The sequence below is a fragment of the Galeopterus variegatus genome, unplaced genomic scaffold (assembly GCF_000696425.1).
Source record: "Galeopterus variegatus unplaced genomic scaffold, G_variegatus-3.0.2 Scaffold882, whole genome shotgun sequence".
In the NCBI taxonomy this organism is placed as follows: Eukaryota; Metazoa; Chordata; class Mammalia; order Dermoptera; family Cynocephalidae; genus Galeopterus; species Galeopterus variegatus.
In genome coordinates, this window is record NW_007726993.1 from 473029 (window position 1) to 486739 (window position 13711).

At 43.0% G+C, this 13711-nt stretch overlaps 1 protein-coding gene across 1 annotated transcript in view; it reads right to left on the minus strand.

Moving 5' to 3' along the window:
* CCDC30 (coiled-coil domain containing 30) overlaps positions 1-13711 on the minus strand; it is a gene marked incomplete at its 5' end in the record, with an annotated part of 36321 nt that overhangs the window by 19024 nt on the left and 3586 nt on the right. The window lies entirely within an intron of this gene.

Sequence of the window (13711 nt, forward strand, 5' to 3'; positions counted from 1 at the left end):
TTGAAGTATATAAAGTGAAAGCTGTCGTCCTCACCTAATCCTAACAAAGTATTTGGTTCTAGAAGTGGCTGCAGTAAAAAGAAACTCACAGGTGGGGATCTGGGATTGGTTATCTGACCTGGTCAGATCTGAAGGTAGTATGATCTTGTCACTAGTACTATTAATCCATGGCAAAGAGTTGATTAAATTAGCACTTATAGTGACCTGTAATGAAGTGCTTTGGGAGACCACATGACTGGTACAAAGATATTATAGTGAACTTGAGAACTGCAAGGACTGTGGGGTGTGCTGGCCACATATGACCATACTAATGAGCTTAGAAGGAGAAAATGGCCAGTTTGTAGATTTAATTACTAGAAAAAGGCACAGTGAGAGAACCAGAGAGCTTCTATGAGTGCCCAAAAAGAAGCCTCTTCTCTCTTGTAGCCGGAAGGCCAGTGTATCAAAAAATCAAATCCCCAAGTTTCATCAAGAGGATTGCAGAAATACAGTACAAATTGGTTTCATAGCCTTGCCAGGTCTCTTATGTGAAAAACAAGGCTTTGGGAATGCATAGAAACCTGAAGACTGGGCATGAAGACATCTGAGAGGACTCCAAAGACAATGAGTCCTGTGCACCTCTGAATTCTACTGATCTCTCTTGCCAGTACAAGCAGTCCTTCCTCTGCTGTCTAATGAGATTAAGCACCCTTGCTTTGAGGACCCTATTGATTTCACCTTGTAAGAGGATTCCTATTGTCCTCAAGACCCACCTCAGTATCACTACCACTTCTTAATACCTCTAATCCCACAACTAGAGTCAGAATCCAGCTCGCCATGGGGAGTGGAGGTTGAGTATAGGAACTAATCTAGGATGGCCAAATTGAAACAACGGCAAGATTTTGCCAACTTCAATTGGCAGAAAGCTGAGGAATAAATTTGTTTTTTTGGACTCTTAAAAAAACTTTGTTTAATTGAAACATAATTGATTGTACATATCTGTGGGGTACAGCATTGAGTATCAATACCTGTGTGCAATATGTGATGCTCATATCAGGATAATTAGTATATTCAACATTATACAATGTAATCATTTTTTTTTTTGGCCCTTTATCAATTTCTTGCTAACCCTCTCTCTCTCCCTCCCCCTTTCCCACTTTTAGTGACCTCAGTTTTGTTCTCTCCTTTTGGGAGTTTAATGAACTATTGTGATTGTTGTATCTTCATTTTTTAATTTGCGGATTTTTTTAGTTTCGACTTATGAGTGAGGACATGTGGCATTTCCGTGCCTGGCTTATTTCACTTAACATAACTTTCTATAAGTTCATCCAATGTTGCTGCAAATGGCAGAATTTAATTCTTCTTTTATGGCAGAGTAGTATTCCATTGCATATATATAACACATTTTCCTTATCCAGTCATCCATTGGCTGACAGCTAGGTTGGCTCCAACTCTTGGCTGTTGTAAATAGAGCTGCGACAAACGTGGGAGTGCAGGTATCCCATGATGATTTCCATTCCTTTGGGTATCCAGGAGTAAGACTGCTGGATTATGTGGCAGTTCAATCTGTAGCTGAGGAAACTCAAAACTGTTTTCCATAATACCTGCACTAATTTACAGTCCCATCAACAGTGTAGTGTAGGAGGGTTCCTCTTTCTCTGCAGGCTTGTCAGCATTTGTTATTCTCTGTCTTTTTGATAATAGCCAGTCTAACTGGGGTGAGATATCTCAATATGGTTTTGATTTGCATTTCCCTGATGCTTAGTGATGTTGAGCATTTTTTCATGTGTCTTTTAGCCATTTGTATATCTTCCTTTGAGAAATGCCTATTCAGCTCCTTTGCCCATTTTTCATTTGTGTTACCTGTTTTTTACTCTTAAGTTGTTTGAGTTCCTTGTATATTCTGGATATTAATTCTTTGTCAGATGCATAGTTTGCAAATATTTTCTCCCATTCTTGGTAGGTTGTCTTTTTACTGTTAATTGTTTCTTTTGCTGTGCAGAAGTTTTTTAGTTTGATATAATCCCATATGTTTATTTTTTATTTTGGTACCTGTGCATTTGGGGTCTTATTCATAAAGTCTTTGCCCAGTCCTACTTCCTGAAGTATTTCCCCTATGTTTTCTTTCAGAAGCTTTATAGTTTCTGGTCTTATAAGTGTTTAATCCACTTTGAGTTGATTTTGGTATATGGCAAGAGATACAAATCTAGTTTCATTCTTCTACACACGGATGTCCAGTTTTCCCAGAACCATTTATTGAAGAAGAATTCTTTTCCCCAATGTGTTCTTGGTGCCTTTGTCAAAGATCAGTTGGCTGTTAAGTATGTGGGTTGATTTCTGGGTTCTCTATGCTGTTCCATTGGTCTGAATGTCTGTTTTTATGCCAGTACCATGCTGTTTTTTTACTGTAGTTTTGTAGTATAATTTAAAGTCAGGCAGTGTAATGCCTCCAGCTTTATTTATTTATTTATTTATTTATGCTTAGGATTGCTTTGTTTATTTGGGATGTTTTGTTTTCCATATGAATGTTAGGATTGTTTTTTCTGTTTCTGTGAAGAATGTCATTGGTATTTTGATAGGGATTACATTGAGTGTGCAGATCACTTTGGGTAGTATGGACATTTTCACAATGTTAATTTTTCCAATCTGAGAACATGGAATGTCTATCTTTTTGTGTCCTCTTTAATTTCTTTCAGCAGTGATTTGTAGAGATCTTTCACCTCCTTTGTTAAATTGATTCCTAGGTATTTTATTTTTTTGGTGATGATTGTAAATGGGCTTGTTTTCTTGATTTCTTTTTCTGCTAGTTTGTTATTGGAGCATAAAAACACTGATTTTTGCATGTTGATTTTGTATACTGCAACTTTACTGAAATTGTTTATCAGCTCTAAAAGTTTTCTTGGTAGTCTTTAGGTTTTTCTAAATAAAAAATATAGGATCATGTCATCTATAAACAGGGATAGTTTGACTCCATTTCTTCCAATCTAGATGCCCTTTGTTTCTTTCTCTTGCCTGACTGCTCTGGCTAATACTTCCTATATTATGTTAAATAGGAGCGGGGAGAGTGGGCATCCTTGTATTGTTCCCATTCATTCAGGATGATATTGGTAGTGGGTTTGTCATATATGGCTTTTGTTGTATTGAGATACTTTCCTTCTATACCTAATTTGCTGAGAGTCTTTATCATGAAGGGATGTTGAATTTTGTCAAATGCTTTTCTGTGTGTATTGAGATAATCATATGGTTTTTGTCCTTGATTTTGTTGATGTGGTGTATCACATTTATTGACTTGCATATGTTGAACCATCCTTGCATCCCTGGGGTGAATTCCACTTGATTGTGGTGTATAACTTTTTGATGTGTTGTTGTATTCTGTTTGCTGATATTTTTTTGAGGACTTGCATGTAAGTTCATCAAAGATATTGGCCTGTAGTTTTCTTTGTTCGTTGAATCTTTGTCTGGTTTTGGTATCAGGGTGATGCTGGTCTCATAGAATGAGTTTGGGAGAATGGCCTCTATTTCACTTTTTTGGAATAGTTTGAAAAGAATTGGTATTAATTCCTCTTTAAAGTTTTGGTAGAATTCAGCAGTAAATTATCTGGTCCTGGGCTTTTCTTTGTGGGCAGACTGCCGAGTACTGCTTCAATCTTGTTGCCTGCTATTGGTCTGTTCAGGTTTTCTATTTCTTCTTAGTTTAGTCTTGATAGTAGTTTGTATGTGTTGAGGAGCATATTTTTAGGGAGTTTTACTAGGGAGGAAGGAATATAATGTTGAATAGGCCAAATTTATTGATATGAATGCACTTACCAGAGATTCAGGATTTAATGTGTTAATATGAATATCCAAGAATGACTTTAATAGTTTGGTTGGTTGACTGAAACTTGGACTCAACAGTGACCTATATTGAATTAAACTTCTTTGACATATGGGAAAGGAAGGAATCCAAAGGCTTTGGCAGAGAGGAAATTTGGAGTGGATTTATCATGGGTAACCTGCTTACCAATCTCATAACCATAGGGATTCAGCAGACACCCTCTTCACCAAGGCTTTACTAAATACTTTGAGCAGCAGATTCCTTGAAATGCTCTATAATGCTAGCTTGCTGAGGATGTTGGTGGGAGTGCCAACATTGAAATGGCTTCCTGATTTCAACTGGAATGATGGTACTACAGGGTGTCAGAGGTCAAGTGGTAGGGCTTAACCCCCAGATACAAGGTGGGCATTATCACTGTTAGTAGGCAATAGGGCCAGAGATATAAATCAAATGGTTTGACTCACAGCAATCTGGTTGCGGTTAGTTGAATACAGTGATTATAGGACTAAAATAGACAGGCAGCCTATTACAGTCTTACTTGAGTTGTATTTTTAAATAAATAAATAAATAAATAAATAAATAAAAACCTGTGGGTCTGGTGAAAAGAAGCCCAATTTAAATAAAAAGAATGGAGAGTAATGACCTTTTCTTGCTCAATTCCTAGACGATTCACAGATTGAGTCCTTTGAATGGTGGGTATGCCAGGTTTTCTTTAGGAAAAATCCTCTGATACCGTCATAAGTATATGATCTCCCAAACCTTCTCCAAAGAGACCTTTGATCTTTTATCAAGGTGACTTAGCCTTGGAGAAAGGGAGTTATATAGAGTTTTGGGGGATTACAATACAGTGGCTCTGAGTCAACACTAACACCTTGGAACCTTGGAACCCAAAACACCACTGAGCTTCACAATTCAGAGTGGGGGGCTGAAGGAAACAACATGAAAAAATGGAATTTAAACTCACAGTGTTGAATTACTGTTGGTCTGCAGTGATTCAATGGTTCAGTGTATGTTTTACAGTGAGCCTAGTGTACTTGTGACTCTCCCCAGTGGTTATTTCCCCAATTCTTGAATGCACAGTCAGAACAGACAATCTGGAATAGCAGATTCTCCATAACGGCTTTCTGACCTGAGGAACTGGGAGGCTAATTAATGGTAGAAAAAGCCAAGTGTTTGGAGATGATTCTTTAGATTCTGGAATCAACATATACCACACTTGCTTCTCCAAACCCATTTATCAAGTAACCTTTGAGACTGCAAGCTTTTAGTGGTGCCTAAAGCAATACATCTTGGTTGCTTCCAAGTTTGGGAAATTATGAATAAAGCTGCTATAAATATTCATGTGCAGATTTCAGGATGGGCATAGGTTTCCAATTCCTTTGGGAAAACACCAAGGAACATGATTGCTGGATCATATGACAAGAGTATGTATCATTTTCTAAGAAACTACCAAATTGTCTTCCAAAGTGGCTGTACCATTTTGCATTCCCACCAGCAATGAATGGGAGTTCCTATTGCTCCACATCATTGCCAGAATTTGGTGTTGTCAGTATTCTGGGTTCTAATAGGTATGTAGTGGTATCTAATTGCTGTTTTAATTTGCACTTCCCAGATGACATATGATATGGAAGCTCCCCTCTATTCCCAGTTTAGTTTTTATCATGAATAGAGGCTGGATTTTATCAAATCCTTTTTATAAAGGTGAATGATGGTGTTCCCTCCCAAATTCATGTTGAAACTTAATCTCCAATGCAACAGTATTAAGTGGTGTGGCCTTTGGGAGATGATTAAGTTATGAGGGCTCTGTTCTCATTAATGGGATTAGCACTCTTATAAAAGGGCTTGAGACATAAAGGATAATTACTATTTGTAATAATGAACATGCTAATACTATTGATTTGATCATCACATATTATACACAAATAATGATAGTCAACACTGTACCCCCCAAATATATATAATCAATTATTCTTCAATTAAAAAAAGGGGGCTTGAGGTTGAAGGGAGTGCCCTCTTGCCCTTCCGTTCCTTCTGCCATGTAAGAACACAGATTCTCCTCCCTCTGGAGGATGCAGCAAGAAGGTACCATTGTGGAAGCAGAGAGCTGACCTCACCAGACACCAATTCTGCTGGTGCCTTGATCTTTGACTTCCCAGCCTCTAGAACTGTAAGGAATAAATTTCTGTTCTATATATATTACTCAGTGTCAGGTATTTTGTTATAGCAGCATAAATGGGCTAAGACAGCATCTGTTGATAGGATCATGTGCATTTTCTTCTTTACCCTGTTGATATGGTGGATTATACAATTGATTTTCAAATATTTAACCAGCTTTGCATACCTGAGATAAATCCCACTTGATTATAATACTTTTTTATACATTGTTGGATTCAATTTCCTGATATTTTGTTGAGGATTTTTTTTTTTTTAAAGATGACCACTTTTAAATAATGCTACACCACTTCACAGGTGATGAGAGTACTTTATAACAAAATAACCATAATTCTTCCCTCCCGTCTGTTGTATCATTGCTGTCATTTATTTCACTTACACATAAGCATACCTAAATATGTGTGTATATATATGTATATATACACATAAAATAATTATATATATATAGTGTACACAACCAAATGCCTTATTGCTACTATTATTTCGAACAAACTGTTGTCTGTCAGATCAATTAAAATAAGAAAAAAAAGTTTTTATTTTGCCTTCACTTATTTCTTCTCTGATGCCCTTTCTTTATATAGATCCTAGTTTCTGACCTATATAATTTACCTTCTCTCTAAAGAACTTCTTTTTAACATTAAAAAAAAATTTTTTTGAATCAAAATTGATTATACATATTTTGGGGGTCCAACATTGAGATATGTTGATAAAATCAATATTACTAGCATATATATTGCTACAAATCATACTTATTCTTTATGCCCCTTGTCCAATCTCTCCCTATCCCCCTCTCCCTCCCCATTCCCAACACTGATAACCCTAGATTTTTCTCCCCTTCTGAAAGTTAATGGTTACTCTGTTGATTTCTTGCTTAGATGATCTGTCCAATGCTGAGAGGTGTGATCAGTCCCCCAATATTATCATACAGCAGATGCTTCTTCTGTTACTCTGGAATGGGCTTGGTGGAGAGAGACATCCTCTTCTTTTCTCTATCTCTGCTCGTGACTCTCCTTGTGTTAGTGCACTCCAATGGCTGGCAGACCATCTGTGTGATAGTTGTGGCATCTAGCTGCTTTCATGGCAGCCATGGTTATTGTGGTGGCTGTGGTGGGCCACCTACATGGAGGTGATGTTTTGGCATGCTCCTTGGTGCTGGCAGTGTGCCTGGTTTTGAGGGGGGGGTCCAGGCCCCAGCTCCATCCCTCGGGTCCACAGGCAGGCCCTGAGGCACTGGTGCAGTGTGCCTGGTTGAGGGGAGAGGGGTCCGGTCTCTGACTCCATGCCTCAGGTCCTTGGGTGGGCCCCAAGGCACTGGCATGGTGTGCATTTTTGTGTGTGTGGGGGGTCTGGTCCCCAGCTTCATGCCTTGGGCTCCAAGGCGCTGGCAGAGTGTGCCTGGTTATGTGTGGGGGGGTCTAATCCCCAGATCCATGCCTCAGGCCCCTGGGGGGGGCCCTGAGCTGCTGGCATAGTGTATCTGGTTGTGAGAGGGGGGTCAGTCCCTGGCTCTATCCCTCAGGTCCCCAGGCAGGCCCCGAGGTGCTGGCACAGTGTGCTTGGTTGAGGGGAGAGGGGTCCGGACCCCAACTCCATGCCTTAGGTCCCTGAGCAGGCTCTGAGGTGCTGGCACGGTGTGCCTTGTTGTGGAAGGGGGGTCCGGTCTCCGGCTTCATCCGTTGGGTCCTCAGGCGGGCCCCAAGGCACTGGTGCAGAGTGCCTGGTTGTGGGAAGGGGGTCTGGTTTCCAGATTCATGCCTCAGGTCACCAGGGGGGGCCTCGAGGTGCTGGCATGGTGTGCCTGGTTGAGGGGAGAGGGGTTAGGTCCCTGATGCCATGCCTCAGGTCCCTGGGTGAGCCCTGAGGCGCTGGCATGATGTGCCCCCTTGTGGGAGGGGGGTCTGGTCCCCAGCTCCATCCAAGTCCCCGGGTGGACTAGAGGCTCTGGCAGTGTGTCTGAGGCAGAACTAATTTTTTTGTCCTTTGCTTACTTCTAAAGTGGGGGAACTTCCTGTTGGGACCAGTACTTGAGCTCTGTGGTTGAGCTAAATTGTTGCTTGGCTGCTGCTTCCTAAGGGAAGGTTTTTTGTGCAGCACAGGTTATAATGGTTGACTTTATAGGTACTTTAGGCTCTCTAGAGACTTGGTGCACCTGGGTTGTGTAGTAACTCTGATCTGGGCCTGAGTCTTTTCATCAAACTGCACCCCATGCAGTTCTTTTTTTTTTTTTTTTTAAAGATGACCGGTAAGGGGATCTTAACCCTTGACTTGGTGTTGTCAGCACCACGCTCAGCCAGTGAGCTAACCCGCCATCCTTATATAGGATCCGAACCTGTGGCCTTGGTGTTATCAGCACCGCACTCTCCCGAGTGAGCCACAGGCCGGCCCTCGCCTGACCTCTGAGTGGTCCTACGCCATGCCCCAGTGTTCCCCTGGTAGGCCCATCTCTCCCATGACCTGTGCTGCAAGCATTTCCCTTGCAATAACTCACCAGCCTCTGAATTGCTCCTTTTTTTTTTTTTTTTTGGTGTTGTGGCTCTTCGCTCCTATATGTGTCCACGGGAACCCTATTAGTGGTCTTGCTGTCCTGGGGGCCACCACAACCCTCTTCTCCCCTGCTGCCTCCATGCAACTCCATCTGAAGGGCACAGCTGTGGCTTTTGCTGGCTCCCACTCCATGCACTCAGCAGTTTTACCCTTAAAGCAGCCACAGCATGAAATGGTCAGAGGAGTTTTTTCTTTCTCTCATCGTGGCTTCTCCCGCCTTCATGTACTCCGTAGGTCTCTCCTCCTCTTCCCCCGAGCTCCAGCAGCCCCAGCTTGGCTGATGTTACATTTTTATAGTTGTAAATTGATTTCTGGGAGAGAGTGATGCTGGGGACCGTCTATTCCACCATCTTGACCAGAACTCCCTTTCTAACATTTTTTCGAGGCAGGTCTATGGTGGCAAATTCCCTCAATTTTTGTTTGTCTGAGAAAGTCTTTATTTTTCTTCTGCTTTTGAAGGATAATTTTGCAAGGTACAGAATTCTAGGTTGGTGACTTCTCTCAACATTTTAAATATTTCACTTCACTCTCATCTCACTTGCATGGCTTGATGAGAAATTGGAGATAATTTTCATCTTTGTTCTTCTATAGGTAAGGTTTCCCCCCCCCCACTGTCTTTCAGGATTTTAAAAATTTCTCTTTGATTTTCTATCATTTAAAAATGCAATGCCTAGGGCCGAGCCCATGGCGCACTCGGGAGAGTGCGGCACTGGGAATGCAGCAGCGCTCCTGCCACGGGTTCGGATCCTATATAGGGATGACCGGTGTGTTCACAGCGCTCACTGGCTGAGCACGGTGTGGCCGGTCTCAAAAAGGACAAAAAAAAAAAAAAAAAAAAATGCAATGCCTAGATGTACTTTTTGTTTGTTTGTTTGTTTTTCTTAACATTTATCCTGCTTGATGTTCTCTGAGCTTCCTGGATCTGTGGTTTGGTGTCTGACAATAATTTCAGGAAATTTCAGTCATTATAGTCTCAAGTATTTCTTCTGTTCCTTTTCCTATTTCTTCTCCTTCATATATTCCTATTATGTGTCTGAAACACCTTTTGAATTTGTCTCACAGTTCTTCGATATTCTGCTATGTGTTTTTTAAAGGTATTTTTTGTTTGCTTTTCAGTTTAGTAGGTTTCTTTTGAGATGGTCTCAAGCTCAGAGACCCTTTTCTCAGTTGTATGTAGTCTACTAATGAGCCCATCAAAGGCATTCATCATTTCTCTTACATTTTTAAAAAAATTAATTTAAATTTAATTTTATTATTTTTTTACATTCTATGATGCTGTTGCAGAGCAGTTAGGAGGGAGAGGGAGAGGGGAAAGGGGGAGGAAATGTGATGGAAGAAGGAGGAAGGAGGAGCAGGGTTGAGCCTGTGGCACCTCCCACATTCCCACAGGGGAGACCAGGGGGACTTCTAGTGGTGGCTTGGTCATTGCCAGGCTGGGTGCAGATGTCAGGGGAGTGTGGCAACAGCCCTTGCCTCCCACCACCCCAGCTTGGGAGCCCAGGGCCCTTCTTGCTGCAGCTTGGTGGTTGTCGCTCGGCTGGTTGCAGGTGTCAGGGGTGTGTGGCTGAGGTCTTTGGGCCCCCACTGCCCTGGCTTGGGAGAGCCTAGGGCACTTCCTGCAGCAGCTCATTGGTCATTGCTGGGCTGGTTGCAGGTGTGGCTGAGGCCTTTGGGCCCCCACTGCCCTGGCTTGGGAGAGCCTAGGGCACTTCCTGCAGTGGCTCAGTGGTCATCGCTGGGCTGGCTGCGAGTGTGGGGGCATGTGATTGAGGCCCTCGGCCCCCGAGTGCCCCAGTTTGGGAGAGCCTGGGTCACTTCCTGCAGCAGCTCATTGGTCATTGCTGGGCTGGTTGCAGGTGTGTGGGGGTGTGGCTGAGGCCCTTGGTCCCCCACCACCCTGGCCCTGGAGAGGCTGGGGCACTTCCTGTGGTGGCTTGGTGGTTGTCACTGGGCTGGTTGCTTGTTTTGGAGGTGTGTGACTGAGGCCCTTGGTACCCCACCACCCCGGCTCTAGAAAGCCCAGGGCACTTCCTGTGGCAGCTTGGTGGCCATCGCTGAGGTGGTTGCATGTGTCAGGTAGGTGTGGCTGAGACCCTCAGCCCCCACCCTTGAGACTAGTTATGGGTGTCAAGAGGCATAGCTGAGGCCCCTGGCCCTCCTCCCTTTCTGACTTGGTAGCCCAGGGGACTTCTAGTCCTTCTAGGTGTCATAGGTATTCTTTGATGACATGAGACCTTTACTAGTTACTATCAAACTTTGTCTCTGATCTGTGGGTACTTTGTGTTTTTTCTTTAAGTTCTGTGTTGGATTATTTCCTGTTCCTACCACTTAAACGCTGCACTGGAACTAATGTGTTGTCCTTTGCTTACTTCTAAAATGGGGGAACTTCCTGTGGGGGCCAGTACTTGAGCTGTGTGGTTGAGCTAAATTGCTGCTTTGCTGCTGATTCCCTGGAGAAGGCTTTTTGTGCAGCTCAGGTTTTAAAGGTTGACTTTATAGGTACTTCCAGGTCGAGTGAAATCCAGTGTGCCTGGGTTGTGTAGAAACTCTGGTCTGGGCCTGAGTCTTTACATCAAATGTACCCCATGCAATTCTGTATTCCTGACCAGTCTCCTCTGAGTGGTCCTGTGCTGATTGTGGTGCAGATCAGCTGTCCTTGCTGTGCCCCAGTGTTCCCCCAGTGGCCCATCCCCCCAACTGCCTGTGCTCCAAACATTTCCCATGAGACAGGCTGTGCTCCAGTCCCTTGCGATGACTCACTGGCCTCTGAATGGCTCCTTTTTTTCAGTTGTTGTGGCTCCTCGCTCTTATCTGGGTCCACAGGAACCTTATTAGTGGTCTTGCTGGCCTGGGGGCCACCAAGACCCTCTTCTCCCCTACCACCTCCAAGCAACTTCATCCAAAAGGCACAGCTGTGGCTTTTGCCAGTTCCTGCTCCTTGCACTCGGCAGCTCCAGGCTGGAAGTGGCTGGGATTTGAAATGGCCCGAGCAGTTTTTTCTTTCTCTCATCATGGCTTTTCCTGCCTTCATGCACTCCGTACATTACTCCTCCTCTTCCCCTGAGCTCTAGTGGCCCCAGCTTGGCTATCGTTGCCTTTTTACAATTGTAGATTAGTTGATTCATGGGAAAGAGTGATGCTGGGGACTGTCTATTCTACCATCTTGACTGGAAGTGTTACAATGTTTTTTATCTCTAGCATTTCTTTAGAGCTCTTTCTTAAAATTTCCATTTTTCTGCTTATATTGCCCATCTGTTCTTGCATGCTGTCTAATTTATTCATTAGAGCCCTCAGCATATTGATCATAGCTCTCTTAAATTCCCAGTCTGATAATTTTAATATTCCTATCATATCTGAGTCTGGTGCTAATGCTTGCTCTGTTTCTTTAAACTGTGTTTGTCTTTTATATCTTGTAATTTTTATTGATAGCCATATATGATGTACTGGGTAAAAGGAACAGCTGTAAATAGGCCTTTAGAAATGCAGTGGTAAAATGTATGTGTGTGTGTGTGTGGATGGGAGGGGTGAGTAGCATTCTATAATTCTATAATTATGTTACAGTCTTTTAGTGAGCCTGTGCCTCTGGACTGAACTTCACATGTGCTTATTTTTTTCTCTGCCTCCTGTCTCATTTGTGGGATGGGATGGCTAGAATTCTCTGAAGTTAGGTATTCCCTTCCCCTAGGTCAGTTACATTCCAACAGAACCCCAGCCGGTTAGGCTCTGATTAAATAGTTTCTCTTGAGGGTAGACTTTACTATGAAGTTCACAATGGTTCCTTTCCCTTTTCCCTTGCCAGAAGTGCTAGGGGATTTTTCTCAGATATTCATTGTAAGAACCTGTAAAGTTCCAGGAGGTAAAACTCACAAAAGTGTGGGGGCCACCTGATGACTGGGTCCCCCTAGAGTTTTTATCTCTCAAATTTGTCCACACCGAGCCTCCAGTAATTCATCAAGTAGAGTTCAGGTTTCCCTACCTGGACACTGGTTCTCGTGGAGGTTTCTCTCTGGTAGGTTGTGATTCTCTGTATTTGTCTGCAAGTATCTCTAATTTTAAGCACAGCCATTTGCCCTGTGATCCCACTTCTGTGACAGATCTAAGAAGAGTTGTTGATATTTCAATTTGTTCAGCTTTTTACTTGCTGTTAGGATGCAGTGGTGACTTCCAAGCTTCTTACCTGCCAGACTGGAAACTGGCAGTCTGTTGCATATGTTTTTGCTCACCCGTGGGTATCTACAGCAGAAGTGGCTCTCAATGGTTGGGTGAAAAACAGTATATTCTGTAGGTATCAATTAGCCTTTTTCTAGCACCTATTTCCTTGCTCAGCAGGCTCATATACAAAGAACATAATGGCAGGAATATATGTTTTTCTAAGAGTCACCAAGGCTAATCTACTCAAACCTGCCAAAAGCCAAGATTGGTGCTGAGCAACTAATGTACCATTGCCTGGGGGGCCCAGAAAGCCATATGGTAGCAGGTTTATTACAATAGACCCCTTCCATCATGGATAGAACAACAATTACCCTCAGTGGAATAGATACTCATTTTAAATACAAATTTGCTTTTTCTGTCTGTAATGCTTTTGCCAAGACCACCATTTGTGGACTTACTATACTCCTTATTTCTTGTCATGATATACAATTCAACATTTTTTCTGACCAAAAATCTTATTATACAGTAAGAAAAGTTAAACAATGGCTTATATATGTGATCTTATAAATATGTGATTCATTGGTCTTAACATATGTACCATCCTCCAGAAAACCTAACCTGAGAGACAGTAGAATAAGAATCGTATGGAAGACTTAGCTATGACATTAGCTTGGTGACCACACATTATAGGTTTAAAATGCTGTCTTAAAAGAGGATGTATAAGGGCCGGCCTGGTGGTGCACTGCTATAGTGCGCTGCTCGGGAAGCGCGGCGGCGCTCCCGCTGAGGGTTCGGATCCCACATACAGACCGGCCGCTCCGGTGGCACACTGCTATAGTGCGCCGCTCGGGAAGCGCGGTGGCGCTCCTGCTGAGGGTTCGGATCCCACATACAGACCGGCCGCTCACTGGCTGAGCAAGGGGCGGGAGCAACACTGAGGGTTGCGATCCCTTGGCCGGTCCCAGCCCGGTACGGGCGTGACACTGAGGGTTGCGATCCGTTGCCGGACACGAAAAAAGAAAAAAAGAAAAAAAAAAAAAAAAAAAAAAA